This window comes from Gymnogyps californianus, chromosome 3 (genome assembly GCF_018139145.2).
Source record: "Gymnogyps californianus isolate 813 chromosome 3, ASM1813914v2, whole genome shotgun sequence".
NCBI lineage: Eukaryota > Metazoa > Chordata > Aves > Accipitriformes > Cathartidae > Gymnogyps > Gymnogyps californianus.
The window spans coordinates 24965059-24979557 of NC_059473.1; positions in this window are offsets into that span (position 1 = coordinate 24965059).

Sequence of the window (14499 nt, forward strand, 5' to 3'; positions counted from 1 at the left end):
GCCTTGCATAACACAAGGAAGAGTGTGATCAGCACCCACAGCTGCAGGGGCAAGGAGCTTCCCTGCTACAGATAGAAGTCCCCAAACCTGCAGGCATCATCTGCTCAGCAGCATCTGAGACTAGCCAGGCTCCTATGTCCTGTTTATCTATCTTACACACCATCTTTTAGCTGGAAGAATCCTCTGCCAGGGCTTTCAAAGACTCAACTTTCACATTGCAACAACTCCTGAAACAGAGCGGGTTCTGAAATAAAAGACCTCACGTATGATCTATTGTTTTACATTGCTTTCTCTTTACTGATTGCTAATTATTGAAGCTGCTGGTATCTGAGTATGTGCTTTCTTCCCTTCAGCCTCCCTCTCCCTCATTTAGATCTCACAGTGAAAGCCAGAGCCCTGCCTATGCTGCAGTATAGCCTGTTGGCAAAGAGACACCTTGAACATCAAAGCCAGAGAGCACTGGAAGTTCATTGACACATCAGTAGGAAGAAGGGGCCTGCATCAGTTAATAAACAGCTTTATACTGTTTATAAATGAATGTTGTACTCATAAATGGACTCAGACCAAAGAAAATGAAAATCTGATTTATCCATAGGGTAGGTACTCCAGGAACAAGGCAATCATGTCTGAAATTGCCCTGCAGAAACACACCTCAGTTCTGAACTACAGGAACCAACTTTAATGCCTCCACATCACTGAGATTTTCCTAAAAATTTCCCATTGCTGTTACTGCTGACGGGAGCTCTAGTGTAGACAAGACATTCATCACTGCCAACATTTTTATGATTATGTCTTCTAGTCTTTCTGTTTTCCAGGTTGGATGACATTGCTTTGCTTATTCATCACTTTTAGTTCTGGGAGCTGTGCTTGGACCTATTCAGTAACAGTAGGAAATTTTAATGTAGAAGAAGGCTGTTCTGCTGCAATATCTGCTTAGCCCTTGGCCTCTCTGGTGAGAGCATCATCAAAGATGGCAGCTAAAGTAATGTGCAGATTAAAAATTGAACAGAGACCACCCATTCATTCACCTGCCTCAATGAATAACCTTCATACACTGTAACAAATTTCAGGCTCACAAGAAGGCTAAACCAGCTATGGTTCCATAATCCATCCCTAACTATCCAGGTCCTGAGACAAGTAAACAGAAATTCTTTGCATAGGTGTGAATATTCCCTTTAAGAATTAAGCAGAAATGGTAAGCTTGTGTGTGAAGATCAACAAAAACTAGCACTGGTGCATTCAAATTCAGATTGTAGTTATAGTTTGTATAGTATTTGGAGAATTTTTCAGTTTAAGCCTAGCAAATAAAAAAATAAATTACCAAGGTAAAGAACAGCTATGTTCAGTGAGCACTGAAGCCTGGTAAATATTCAGTTTTTAATGGCATCCACTTCTATTTTGTTCACTGAATTATTGGGCTGACCTTAAATTAGAGATCTGGATGGAGCTGAATTGAATATTGTGAAGATGAGTGTAATTACCTTGCTTCCCTTTATTCTAATTCATTTTTATTTTTTTTAATTCTTCATCTGTGTGACAAACTGAATGTCAGAGTGCTTGTGGATTTATACTCACAGTAACAGAGAGCAGAACTGATAGGCCAGATAGTGGCACAAGGAAAGATATATCTGCATTGCGGTCAGGGGTGTGACTGCAGAACCTTCCTGCCTTCCTCTTAGTGAAAGAGCTGTAGTTGTATATACTGTCCAGGCTTCAACATATACCAAATAAGACTGCCAGGGTTCTGGCACCTGCAAATGAGGCCCCTGCCTTCCTGGCACTTTCATCCGAACCAGCTACACCTAAGGCTAACTCAAGTGCATCTGCCCACCTCAACCCACAGAACAGGCATGGCCTTGGGCTGCTTTTGGTCCGAGGTCTCTTCGCTGGCCCTGCGGACGTAACACTTGCAAGCAAACAAGTGTACTCTGCCGTCCACTGCTCCATAGAGCCAACCTGGCCTACACAAGTTATAAGGATGAAGCCACCTATGCTCAGCATCACAGGACTCATACCGCAGGCCACTTTTGTTCTACTACCAGTATGGTAGGCTTGCCTTATGACTGACTAATGGATCTGGAGATCTGGACAAATAAATCTATATCAGACTTAAATGTTCTTATCACTCTGTCCCTGAGCCTCAGTTTCACCACTTACAGTCAATATCTCTTTGTACCTTCTAATTTACTTCAAAACCTTTCTAAGGTATTTTTCAGGTATATATTTAAACCTTCAAGTATTTCCTGAGCTCCTCTTACAATTAGTGCTGTCTGGTCTCTACATATTTGGTTGCTGACATCTTCTCTCACAATTACATCTCTTCAGCCCACCTCATTTTGTGGAAATATGACTCAATATTCTTTGGTAAGTCATCAAGTAACAACAGCCTTCTCTAGTTCAGGGAAGCTCAGAGTCGCCAGTATATATACAGATGCCTAGCAGAAGTAGATGTAGAAACAGAGAGACTCCAACTGGTTAATGAAAATCTATACAGCAGGCAAAAAGGAAGAAGGCCAACAGGAGCTCTTGATAGCCCTAAGAAAATGTGCAATGGCCCTAGCTGTGTTTGATGGTAAATGTCACATCTCATGTCAGAGCCTGCCTGGATAAATTACCCCTGAAGACCATATTGCCTCAGAAGTTAAGTATTAGCAGCTGCATGCATGTCATTAACCCCTCACCTGCCGCACAACTTTGTACTTGCCCAGAGCCAAATACTTTAAAGAAGGGTTGACTGACTTCAGAGCATGGGGGTAAGAAAGCTGCAGGACATACAATGTACAGTAAAGAGCGCCCATGTACGTGTGCCCTTTTGTAGGACATTCGTGATGATGGCACTGAGTATTCCAGCAGTTTCAGCTGATTTGAAGGATAATACTCCTATTCAGCTGCTTAGCTGAATAACAGCCTACACTCCATGTTCTCCCAACTATTTTGTAATTATACTTACATATATTGCTTTATCATAATACTAAAGGTATGGAAAGATTTGTCTACATTGTCTTAGTTGTTTCTTGGCTGTGTACATTTTTTTATTAAGTAAACTTGAGAAGCATATCTTGACCCATAGCGATTGACGTAAGTGTACAGAGACAGTGTTAGTAGGAAGGCTCAATTACAATACAAAGGGCAAATCTGCAAAACAGTTGTACTGTCCACAAAGAGCCATTTGGAAAACAAAGGACTTCATCATCCTAACCCTCAGCATGAACCCAGATTTAGTCCACAGACAGCAAATTCAGTAGCGAAAGCAACCTAGACAAGGGCATCGGGCTCATAATGCCTAATGTAAAAATGTAGAAATACCCATATCAACTCCAACCTGAGAAAATGGTCTCATAATTTAATGCCAGCACAATAAACTGTGACCAGGATTTTCTATTTTATCCTTCTCATGATGTCTGAGACTTCACAACCATATTTCTAAAAGCACAATATCCTCTCTTTTGCCTGCTATTCTACAGAAACTTTTTTAAAGTTGGCTAAGGGCCATGGCCATAAACTTTGATCCACAAATGAATTCTCCGTAAATGTGAAACAGTATGGGAGGGATTTACACTGTCTCACTTAAAAATCTAACTTCAGGCGCCCACACTAAGACCCTATATAATCAAGAGAGAGGTGAAACAGGGTCTTCCAGAAGACCATTCAAAGGAGTGAACTCCCATGTTCCACAACTACCTCTAATTTTTTAAAAGTTTTGGTTCTATTTTTCCCTTTGCCATTTTTAAACTGCATTTAAAAATCAAAAAAACAAAAACAAGAAGAGAAATAAAGAAAATGGCAAACTATGAAAAATGTACCTTATAAATTTAAATTTAAATTAAAATTTCAATTCCAATGAAGTCAAAGGAAAATAACCATTAATACTGACTAGTAATTAATTAAAGGTATTTGTCTATGAGAAATGTTGGTCTTCAGTAAATATATAAATACACATATATATATATGGCTGGAACTTTGTATTACAGCTTCAAGTAACACAGCAGACCTTCAAGGAATCGACTGAAATACAGTTAAGTCCTAACTATCACTTGAAACAATCAGAACAACTGATCTCATACCCCAAAATGTAGAAGTGTCAATAAAAAGCAGTGAAATAAGACAGAAATTTCAGCCATGTTAAACAGAAGAATAATGGAAAATCACAAATCCTGTAGTCATGGAATGTTAAAAAAGGCAGAAAGGAAAAGTTCATTACAACTATGCAACAAAGCAAAAGTCATATCTGACAACAGTAATGACATTGGTACCTGATTTCTGAAGTCATACAAAAGCCACTCCTTCCACAAATCCTACTAAGACATCTAGACCTGAAAGCAATGGCCCCAATACATGCTCTCCAATATGTAACATCTAATAGCTATCAGCCCATATGGGTAAGATTTGGATTGATACTTCAGAGTTCATGTTTTCAGAATAGCATTCTTGGGCTCCCTGATCCACACTTCTGCTTTCCTCTCATATTATCTCATACAAAGTCCATGTCATCTCTCTCATGTTAAATGACCCAGCATGGAACTGTTTTGGGGTAGTGTGATAGCATCACTAGATAAGGATGAGTTCAATGTGTTAATTTGTTTTATCTCTTCCTAATGGAAGTGGTTTTAAATAAAACCACAACCTGATCTGAACAAGGGGATATAAATCACTAGAGACAGAATAAATTCTACTGTCAGAGAAGAAAGAGAAAATAAGTGGACCTTCATTGACCTCAGAATACCTAAGACAACAGCGAGCTTCAGGACATTGCTGCAGGCAGGAGGTGGAGGAACTGTCTGCATAAACTCTAAGCGTACAGTTGGGCCCCACTGTTACAGTCAAACACGAATCACCAGAACACACTCTGTCATCGCCCAAGATAGAAATAAACCTGCTAGCATAATGTCTAGAGAACATACTGTGCAAGACAATACAGACAGCACAGACTGAGCTATGGAGGGGAGAGAGCAGAGAAGAAAGGAAAGAACTGGGAAAGTAGTATTTTATCTAAGGCAATCTTTTTTTTGAAAACCCTTTATATGCACAGCCCACAGAAACTTTATTAACAAAACCAGAGAGCTGTATTCAGATACAGTGCAGATGCTGCTTCTTTCCAGGGATACAACGTCACATATCTGCTGAAGTACAGGCAGACGTTGGTTCCAGTGAGCCGGGTGGGAGAGTCAGTGGTGTACACCCACGCAAGCTACACACACTGCTTCTCTCTGCCTGGAAACCAGGGCAGTGAGGAAGATGTGATGCCCCAAGGTCTGGCCCCAAGGTGGAGTCAGGATGTAGTCCAAGCTTCACATCATGAGGGAAGTAGCCCCAGGCCGAGTAAGAGAAAGCCTGGCTACCGTACTATATCCTACAATACAATAGCATACATTATTCCTCAATAAGCAGCTCCCTCCTTTACTTCAGCGTAGTCAGCTTTGGAAGGATACATCAGTGCCAACACACTTGTTGCACTTGTAACTCGTCCAGACATGACATGCCTAGCAGAGTCTGACTGAAAAGTTGTGACCCACATTTTCAATATTCTTCCACTTCTTAGGTTAGCACAGAAAGAGGCACAAAGATGCTGCCTTACTCTATTCTGTTTCAAAGAAATAGCTGGGACCCAGAAAGTCTTCTTGGGCTGCCCTAATTAAAGCTCTGCTGCTTTGGATCTTGCAGAGGGTTCATGGAAGAGAAGAATCAAAGCAGACCTAACTGATGCAGCAGTAAATGCTCAAAACTGGTGTGAGAATGTCAGAAGCAAATACAACTCAAAGAACATGCATGAAAATTATGCATAAAACCTTGTCATTTTTCACCATTATTTCCCTCAAAATCTGCTATAAGCTTTCGAAACATAAGATTATTCCATTTAACATAATAAAACTGCGCCATACTCAAAGCTATTATTATTAACAGATCTGAACATGCTCAGCTATGTCAGATCTCTAAGCACTCAGTGGAGAAATACCCATTTCCAGCAAGCCCCACAAACAAGAAAATAGTGTCAGATCTAATTCCTCCAACTCAAAGAAGCAATTGCACAGTTTACCATCTTTTCTAATTCCCATTTAGAAATTAATGGAGAGGCTTTTAATAGATTCTTTTTGGCTTTTTCTAGAGCAAAACAGGAAATGACTAATAAACTGGGATTTATTAACAAAACATATAGGAAAACGTTAGAAAAGCCGTATTTCATGTTCTTCATCCTCCTTGAATGGCAGACCTGGGAATGAGCAACAGAACAACTTCTTTCCAGATGAACAGCGTTCACCAAAACAGAAAGAAAATTATTATCTACTGCTTGCCCACGAGATGACCTGCAAGTTTGCAGACTTGTAGTGTTCAGATACTCAAACTCAAGGATCTACCTCAAGCATCTGAACCAAAATGGATCCCCCATAATGCCAGATCCTTATTTGAACACAGGATCTAGGTTTTACAGCAAAAATTCATTGGCTAACATTTGTACGGGGCTGAAGATGCAATCTGGGCTGAAAAGTTTTCCTTCTGAATCCAAGACACAGCAGTTCTCTCCAAGACAATGTGCTGTTCATCTGAGCCCTTCCTGCCTAGACAGTACATCTGGCCCATCAGTAGCTTCAATGAAAGATTTCTGGGAGCAGCTTTCTGTAGATATGGGCTTAAATTGCAAAATCTGGATTCTCAATCAACAGGCCAGATTTGTAAGCAAATGTAAGCACCAAATTCTAATGAAGTTTGTTCTGTAAATCCCTATGAAAATGCAGTCACAAATGCTTCAGTGTATCTATCATTAACGCCACAACTCTCCTCTGTATTACTAGGAAAATCAGAAAAAGCGGAGATGATTCTTCAAAGGATTTCTGGCTTATTCCTACAGTGCCAAGACATCAGTTTGTCTTACTAGTTTCAGGATTTCCCTGTGAGTATCAGTAAGGCTTTATTACGAAGCAGCAATCTTTAAAGAATAGCTATTAATAACTACTTTGCCAATTTTAGCGCAGATTTTAATTGCAGTGACTAAAAGATGGTTGACTGCTAAGCAAATTGGGCAACCTAGAATGTATTTCTAATACTCCAGTACATGTACCCATTCAGACCTCCATCATGCAGCTGAAGCCTGGGTTGCAACCATCCAAGCTGGCTACCCTGTGGCCCCTGGAACATGCCAAGAGCACACACAGTTCCTCTACAAGACCAGACTGACACTTTGCAGTATGAAATTTGGGCATTTGCAAAGCTGGCTACAACCTTTATTTCCTTCTCTGCTATTCTAAGCCATACTGAACATACAGGAAGGCAAGTTGAAGATTTGTAGGTGAAACTCAAATTTGTCAGTGGGACAGATTTCTGTCACAGCTACAGATTAAGGGGCATTTTTTTGACTTCTTAAAATACAGCATGATAAACTGAAATGCCTGTAAAGAACCTGCTATGGTCTAGTAGATTCACACAGTGACCTGAATTATTTTCAGCATTAACCTGTGTTATCACAGTGGAATTATTGGGGTGAGAGTCAGTTCACACTTCTGGTTGCCTTTGTCTCCAATGGTCATTGATATCAAAAGCCATCCTGCATCTGCTGTGAAAATAAATAGTATCATCATTGTATTAGGCATTTTTAAGGTATCTAAATAGATTTTTTTCCCTAATAGACAGAATCAAAGCCTAAATTCCAGATAGTCCATTTCACTGATTTGGTCAAATAGCAAGTTCCGTGTGTCTGAAACCTTATCTATTATTTTCTATTATATCAGCTCATCTAATAAAGGTAAGACCTCTCCCTACAAATCTCTCAGTCCTCTCTAATATTCTTAGACTATCACAGATATAACTCTATACTTCATGTCTTTTCAACTAATATACTCCTCCCGTTTCAAATAAAACCTAAATAAATAATAGAAAACAAGCTACTCTTGTTGTGCTAATAGACCACGTTCTGAGCTTGTTAACAATTTGGTATAAATTGAATTGCAGGAAAGTTATGTTTGAGTAAAAGAGGGGAATCTAGTGTTCCTAACCAAGCTTGAGCCAGCAAAGCCAGTAAATGCTGAAAATCTTATAAACAGCAAGGGTAGGTGAAAGGGTCAGCTTTAAGTTTCTGATGTTAATTGGGAGATGTCTTTCATATTTAGTGATGGCAACTCACACCATTAAAGCAATGGGAAGAGGCACAGTGCATTAGATACCTTGCCAGAGTCTGTTGCTTTAGAGGGTAGAAAGCTGAGACCGACAAGCAAAGTGTGTTATGTAAAAGCCAGGTATTTCCATTAATGGGTTTGCACCACCATAGATTTTTGAGTTTGGGAGTCATTTTTCCTGTAAATATTCATCTGGCTTTAAATGTAGCCAGACATATTCTGCTTCTCTGATTTCCTAATCTGCATCCAGTCATAAGAACTGTAGCAAAACCTGGCTCTAAATAGAGATATTTAAGAAGTCATTGAATCTCTACCTCTGCTTAAAAAACTTTACTATATCTTAAGACATTTGTTTCTGCAGCGAGGGGACAGGGTTGCACAAGGCTGAACTCCCAGGTTTTCTCAATCACATCTATCTCCTTGTACATCAGATTATTTCTGCCAAGCTGGTTATATATTTTTCCAAGCAAACCCTAACTATCAGGGAGGTCTAACACACTGTTCCTTTACCATCAGCTTTGTTTTCAAACATACAATGGTTTGGCACGACTCCAGTCACCACCAGGTGATTTTTGGCCCTTGCCCTTTTTATTATCTGGTATCTCTTAGGGAACCACAGATGAAACCAACAGAAAAGGAGAGAAAAAGAAAAAGCAGGAAAAAAGAAAGAGCTTCTCCTTTGCTTTCCTGGTAACGTGACATCTTGCCCTCTTGCATTATATATTTTTGTCCAGCTGATGCTTTGTCCTAGTGGAATCATGGTTCTAGTATTAGCTCCAAATGGTAGGCAGGCATTTTCATTAAAAACAATTACTATTTCCAAACAGGAGCTGGTTCCTCAGTTCCAGCCATTCTTGCTGTAAAACGTTCAGCTGAGAGGAGCAGATTGTTCCTGCTGAAAATGAATGGAATCTGGCAGGAAAACCTCATGTTTTTCCAATCCTAGTTTTTTACAAAGAAAACACTGGGATCTTGTTGAAAAATTACAATTGTTTTGGTGGGCACATTATTTTTCTCAGTTGAACTGTTTCCAGCTACAGGAGACAAGTTTTGTGCATATATATGTGTGTATGTGTGTGAATATATATGTATATATCTACATATACACACAAGTTTTTGTATATAATTGCTATGCAGAAAATTATTAATAAGTGAAGGAAGAGTAAACACATTTTTGTTATTAAAAAGCGTTTATGCAAATTGATTTTTTTAAACAGCTTCCACATTATGAACCTTCAAAAGAAAGTCAATGAATAAAATACTATATCATAATAACAGCTAGTCTCACTTTTAATACTAGGAGAAGAAAGAGGCCAAGGTGACTGAACTGTTTATCCCTTGGTTGTTCTCGCTAACTTAAAAACATTGTCAGACTGAATTATTCTGATAAAAATATCAAAGGAGAGAAAACAGAAGACACTATTACATTCATGAAAGGAACAAGAAGCAGAGGTCCCCATATTGATCATCTGTATGGATGCTGCCATTTGGTAATAAGTGATTATGTTTACCTCAGACAGAAATAGATAATAGGTCAGGCTGACCTTGCGTCTATATGGGGGTGGAAACACCTCCTTCTACTAGTTGCTTTTTTCCCTTCCATATGAAGCATTCATCCCAGACAGTGAGTGAGGTGGGATGCTGGTGTATCTTGTGCCTGCTGCACCTTGAGAGTTTAAGGGCACTCCCCAGGCAAATTTCAGCCCCCGTATTAGCAACAATGCATTGCAACCTTCAAGTCCACCTCCTCTGTCAGGTCCTGACCCTCTGCGCCAACAAACGGGCAGGATCCAGACACTTTAGCTGTGGCATCTCCATCCACAACCTCCAAGATGATTCAACAGCCTTGACCTGCACCTGACAATCAAATCCAGAATTGGGCAGGAAAGGGACAGCAATGAAACTTTCTCTACCAAAAACGTGCAGCAACCTAGTACAGTAGCATAGACCAACCCAAAATCTGATCACCTCAAGGATGTGCTGCCCAGCCCTCTGATGCACTTTGATCACAGCTGCACAAATGTAACAAGTAATACAAAATCCCCTTGAATTTCCTGAGGCTGAGAAGTTGAGTCCCCAGTGAAGCCAACTGTAAGTCACTGACTTTCACTAGCCTTTTGGGTCACCTTTTGACCCAACATCAATAAGTGACAAAGGAAATTATAATGGAAAGGATGACAGTATTACAGCAACTGCTTATTTTAAGAGTGATCACCTGATAGAAAGAGGAAAAATGAGAAGCATTTCCCTTTACTGTTATTGCCCAGCTAATAGAATTTCTTGTCTCCCTTTCAGTTGTTCTTGCCCAGAATTTCATCATTATAATAATAAAATTAGGTAAGTTTACAGCCAGAAAGAACCTCAAGAGATCTGCTGGCACAGCTCCTTGCAGACAGGCAGGATCAACTACACCTAGACCTTCTCTGATGGATAGCTGTTCAACTTGGACTTAAAAACCTTCACAGAAGAGTCCAAAACATCCCTTGTGAGTTTGCTGTATCAATTGTTTGTCCTGGAAATTAGCCTGCAGATCTACCCACTCAGCACAAAAGCTACAACAAAACAAAGCGTAGCATCACTTCTGCCCTTTCTGCCGTCTTCTGGCCTCAGCACACTGCTCCATCTAAGCCCTAAGACCTCCCTGGGTGCACAGGGGTCAGCAGCTTCACACTGTAGGGCTGTGGCGCACTTACTGCCATCCCAACCCTAAGATCCCAGCTGCCTTGCATTGCACAAGGGCAGCACTTTCCTCGCTCTAATAGGATACGGAACTTCACAGTCACAATTTGAATGGCACAAAGTACATCGAACAAGTTCACTCTTCTTCTCATTTCTTAACATGCTTTAAAATCAGACACTAAATAAGGTGTCAGCAGGCTTCCCACAAGGATCTAGCTGTTAAGTCTTTATTGTTGTGTTTGCTTTGAAGTCAAGAGGAAAAAAATTGTTTGCCAACTTATAATTCAAAAAATGCCAGAAGAACCTTCTTGCAAACAAACAAGATGCAAAAGAAATGCTGGCACCAAAGTGGCGCAGTCTGTGAATTATGGAGTTATGGAATCATTTTGAAAGTAAATTGTATGATACATAAATGTTCATAAAATTCTTTCTGTAAATAAGATTAGATTTCTTCCACAGAGAGGGAGATACAGATCAGAGGTACCAAATGCTGTTTATGGTCAGCCATCAAGAACTGTTCACTTTGTACATAGGTATGCAACACACAACAAAAGAGGACATTCTAGTGTTGAAGAACTGCATAATGAAAATGAGGGGAAACCTTCTCTTTTTGTAAAACACAGCTGAGCCCAAAGTCCTGCAACTCATACTGCATAACAAAACTACAGTCACTTGCAAATCAAGAAGCCTGCCTTTGTCAGCCATTTGCACATGTAAGAGATCCAGAGTGTGTATTGCTCAAATGAGTCAGTCATTTTCTTGTGAAATAAATTAAAGCTCTGATCCCTGCTGAATGAGTCCTTTTGTGTTGTTCCAGCAACTTCTTTATATTTTCTATTTGTTTTGGTTTTGTCTGATTTATACCATTCTCCAATGTTTTAGCCCAGCAGCATCCATTTTAGAGAAAACCAAACTATGGCAGGGGCACTAAAGTGGCAGACACCAGATACCAACCCATCAGTTCAGTTACATGCACCAGAGCATTGACCAGCACCTGAACCCATATCTGAACCCAGCTATGCCCATTAGGGCCTTGCACTTGCATGTGGAAAACACCTCATTGTAAGTGCTGTTTCTGTTTTCATTATGTGTATGTAACCACACACATACATTTTTCTGTGAGCACCTAGTAGGCCTGAGGGTGGCTCTTAAATGTAAATGTGGAAAGCTGTATTGAAGGTTGCTATTTGAAATGTCATTTTGGAGCACTACCAAAAACAAGCAGACAACAAAAGCTACATTAAGGTAGAAAGAGCCTGATGTGGCTGGTGCAACACAGCCGTTGTGAGGTACCTCCCACCCTCTGAAGGTGCACTGAGCCCACAGCACAAGAACATATCACTGGCTGATAACCCGTCCCACCAGCAGACCTCACAGCAACAGCCCGAGAGCCTCAGCCTGTGGCAGCAACTCTGTGGGAACACCAAGACCAGCAGAGAAGGAACACAAGGAAAAGCTTTTCCAACATGAATGTAAGACCAGGAGATCAAAGTTCTTCACTTAGCCTTAGGAAAAAGATTTGGTTCAGGCAAGCTGTCAAACCCCATATAGCCCTCTATCCTTGTAAGGTTCTTCCGGAGAGTAATTAGACCATTGTACCTCCATGTGCACACAGCTCTGGTAGGTAGTGCCCTTCAGCCATATCAAGCACATGAAGGAGCCATGAAGCAGTGCCACTCTTCTAATGACCTAAACTATGGGCACATGTCCTTTTCCTGACCCAGAGTTTAACAGTCACAGCCAACTCTGCACCTCCTGGTTTTTGCTTTATCTTGATCTGCAGGCTACACAGCATGTGTGAGCACTCCCAGATTCACTCCAGGTCAAATATCCCAGCTGAAACCACAATTTCCAGTTGTATAAACTAACCTGGCTAATTTTCCCTTAAACAATTTAAAGAGTCAGGAAGCAGTAACCTCTGAGAAGAAGGGCAGTAATTTCTTCTCTTGGCACATCTAGATTCAGAGGACAATAAACCCTCTTTGGCCATAAAAGTGAAAGATCTGCAAATCCATGGAGCTCTTCCATCCCCTGAGTGGAAGTCTGACTTGTTTTCCTGCAAGATATCTCCAATCCTAAGCTCAAATGGAAATCAGACATCACCAGTCCTGACCCCATTGAAGTCAAAGGCAGTTTTGTCGTTGACTTTAACAAAACTAGGATTCACCCTAGGGTAAGGGGCATTGTGTTTTTCAGCAGCCACCGATGTGGAAATTTTGCTTAGATGACTGACTGCCTGGAAGGTAGCAGTGCTAGGCCACAAAATACCAGAAATGTTTGTGTTAACCCACATACTCCAGCATTTGAAACTGCAGATATCGGAGTACCCTCTTGTCCTCTAGAAAGAGTATGTTCCTATACCCTTGGCTTCTTTACTCCACCTGAAGCTGGTTATGCACCTGATGTACCTAACCTGTTGTTCAGCTGTGCTACTGCATCTGACTGTTTATCAGGAAACATCAGAGAGGTTTTATGTTCTCACATTGTAAATAATGTGACAGACCTTGAAAATATAATATGTCTTTTTATAGCTACTGTATGCATTGTGAACAAAAACAACTCCTGAAAATAGAGTTGAAAATAAGCTATTACATTCATGCCTCATGTTGACTCAAATTCTGATAAAAAATCCACTTATAGTGTATGTTCAGAGCATAGGGAAATGGATAAAAATATAAGAAGCAGGAATCTAAAAAAGAATTCAAAACCATGCCTAGGAAATTCCTAAACTAATTTCAGGAATTCATCTGGTACTTAGGCTCCAGGCTGAATACTCTTCTGAGCTCAAAAGAACCAACATGCATATGCAAGGGTATTTCAAAAATGCATCTCTGAGCTGTGAGTCTGAACCAAAGTTCTTGTTATTATAGAAATGCAACAAAACTCCTCGGCAAGTTTGCTTGCTTGTGCATTGGCTTTTCAGTATAAGGAGTCCCACACTTGGTAACAGATGCATATAAATTTGTACATATGCAGATTTGGTTTGGTATTAAAACTGCCATGAAAGTGCATACTGTGTAAAGTTAAAAACCACATTGCAGTACAATAAAGCTTGTGCTTAGCTGAGCTGGTTTTGCCTGCTCTAATTAGAGAGGGCCTCACAAAAATAAAAAAAATATCAGAGATGGAAGCAAAGCATCAGAAAATGCAGAAGGGTTGTAAAAAAGACAGAGATCCAGATTTCAGGCTTTGCATCTTGGGCTTCTTTCTAGTTCAGAAGCATCCACAAAAGCTTCCACAAGGTGGGTTGCTTCTTTCAGTTTCTTCAGTCTAGAAATTAAAGCAGGTATCCATCCACAAGAGAAAGGCTGCCTCACAAAATTTCCACCATTTCCTGCTTCTCCCATCTGCAATGGGTTCCTTCAAAGCACTTCTGTGCTTCCACTTTTGGGCCAAGCCACAACAAGGCACTTCAGCAATCTAAAAAATTAAATCTATTGTAGCAGCTAGAGGTGAGCAGCCCACTCCACATAAGATGTAGTGGATGCTAAATTTTATGGTGCTGAAGTGAGCCAAAAAGGAGTTTGGGGATAGAAAATGAGTCAACCTCCTTTGCTGCATCTGCCTGAAGGCACTGATCTGAAGGGCGGAATTTATGGCTGTGATTGCCCCTGTGCAGTTTGTGCAAAAAGGAAGAGAAACTTTCTGCAGCTACACACAGGCCAGTCACAGTCTTGCCCAGTGGAGCTATCATTGGCACCAACTATACCAGCAC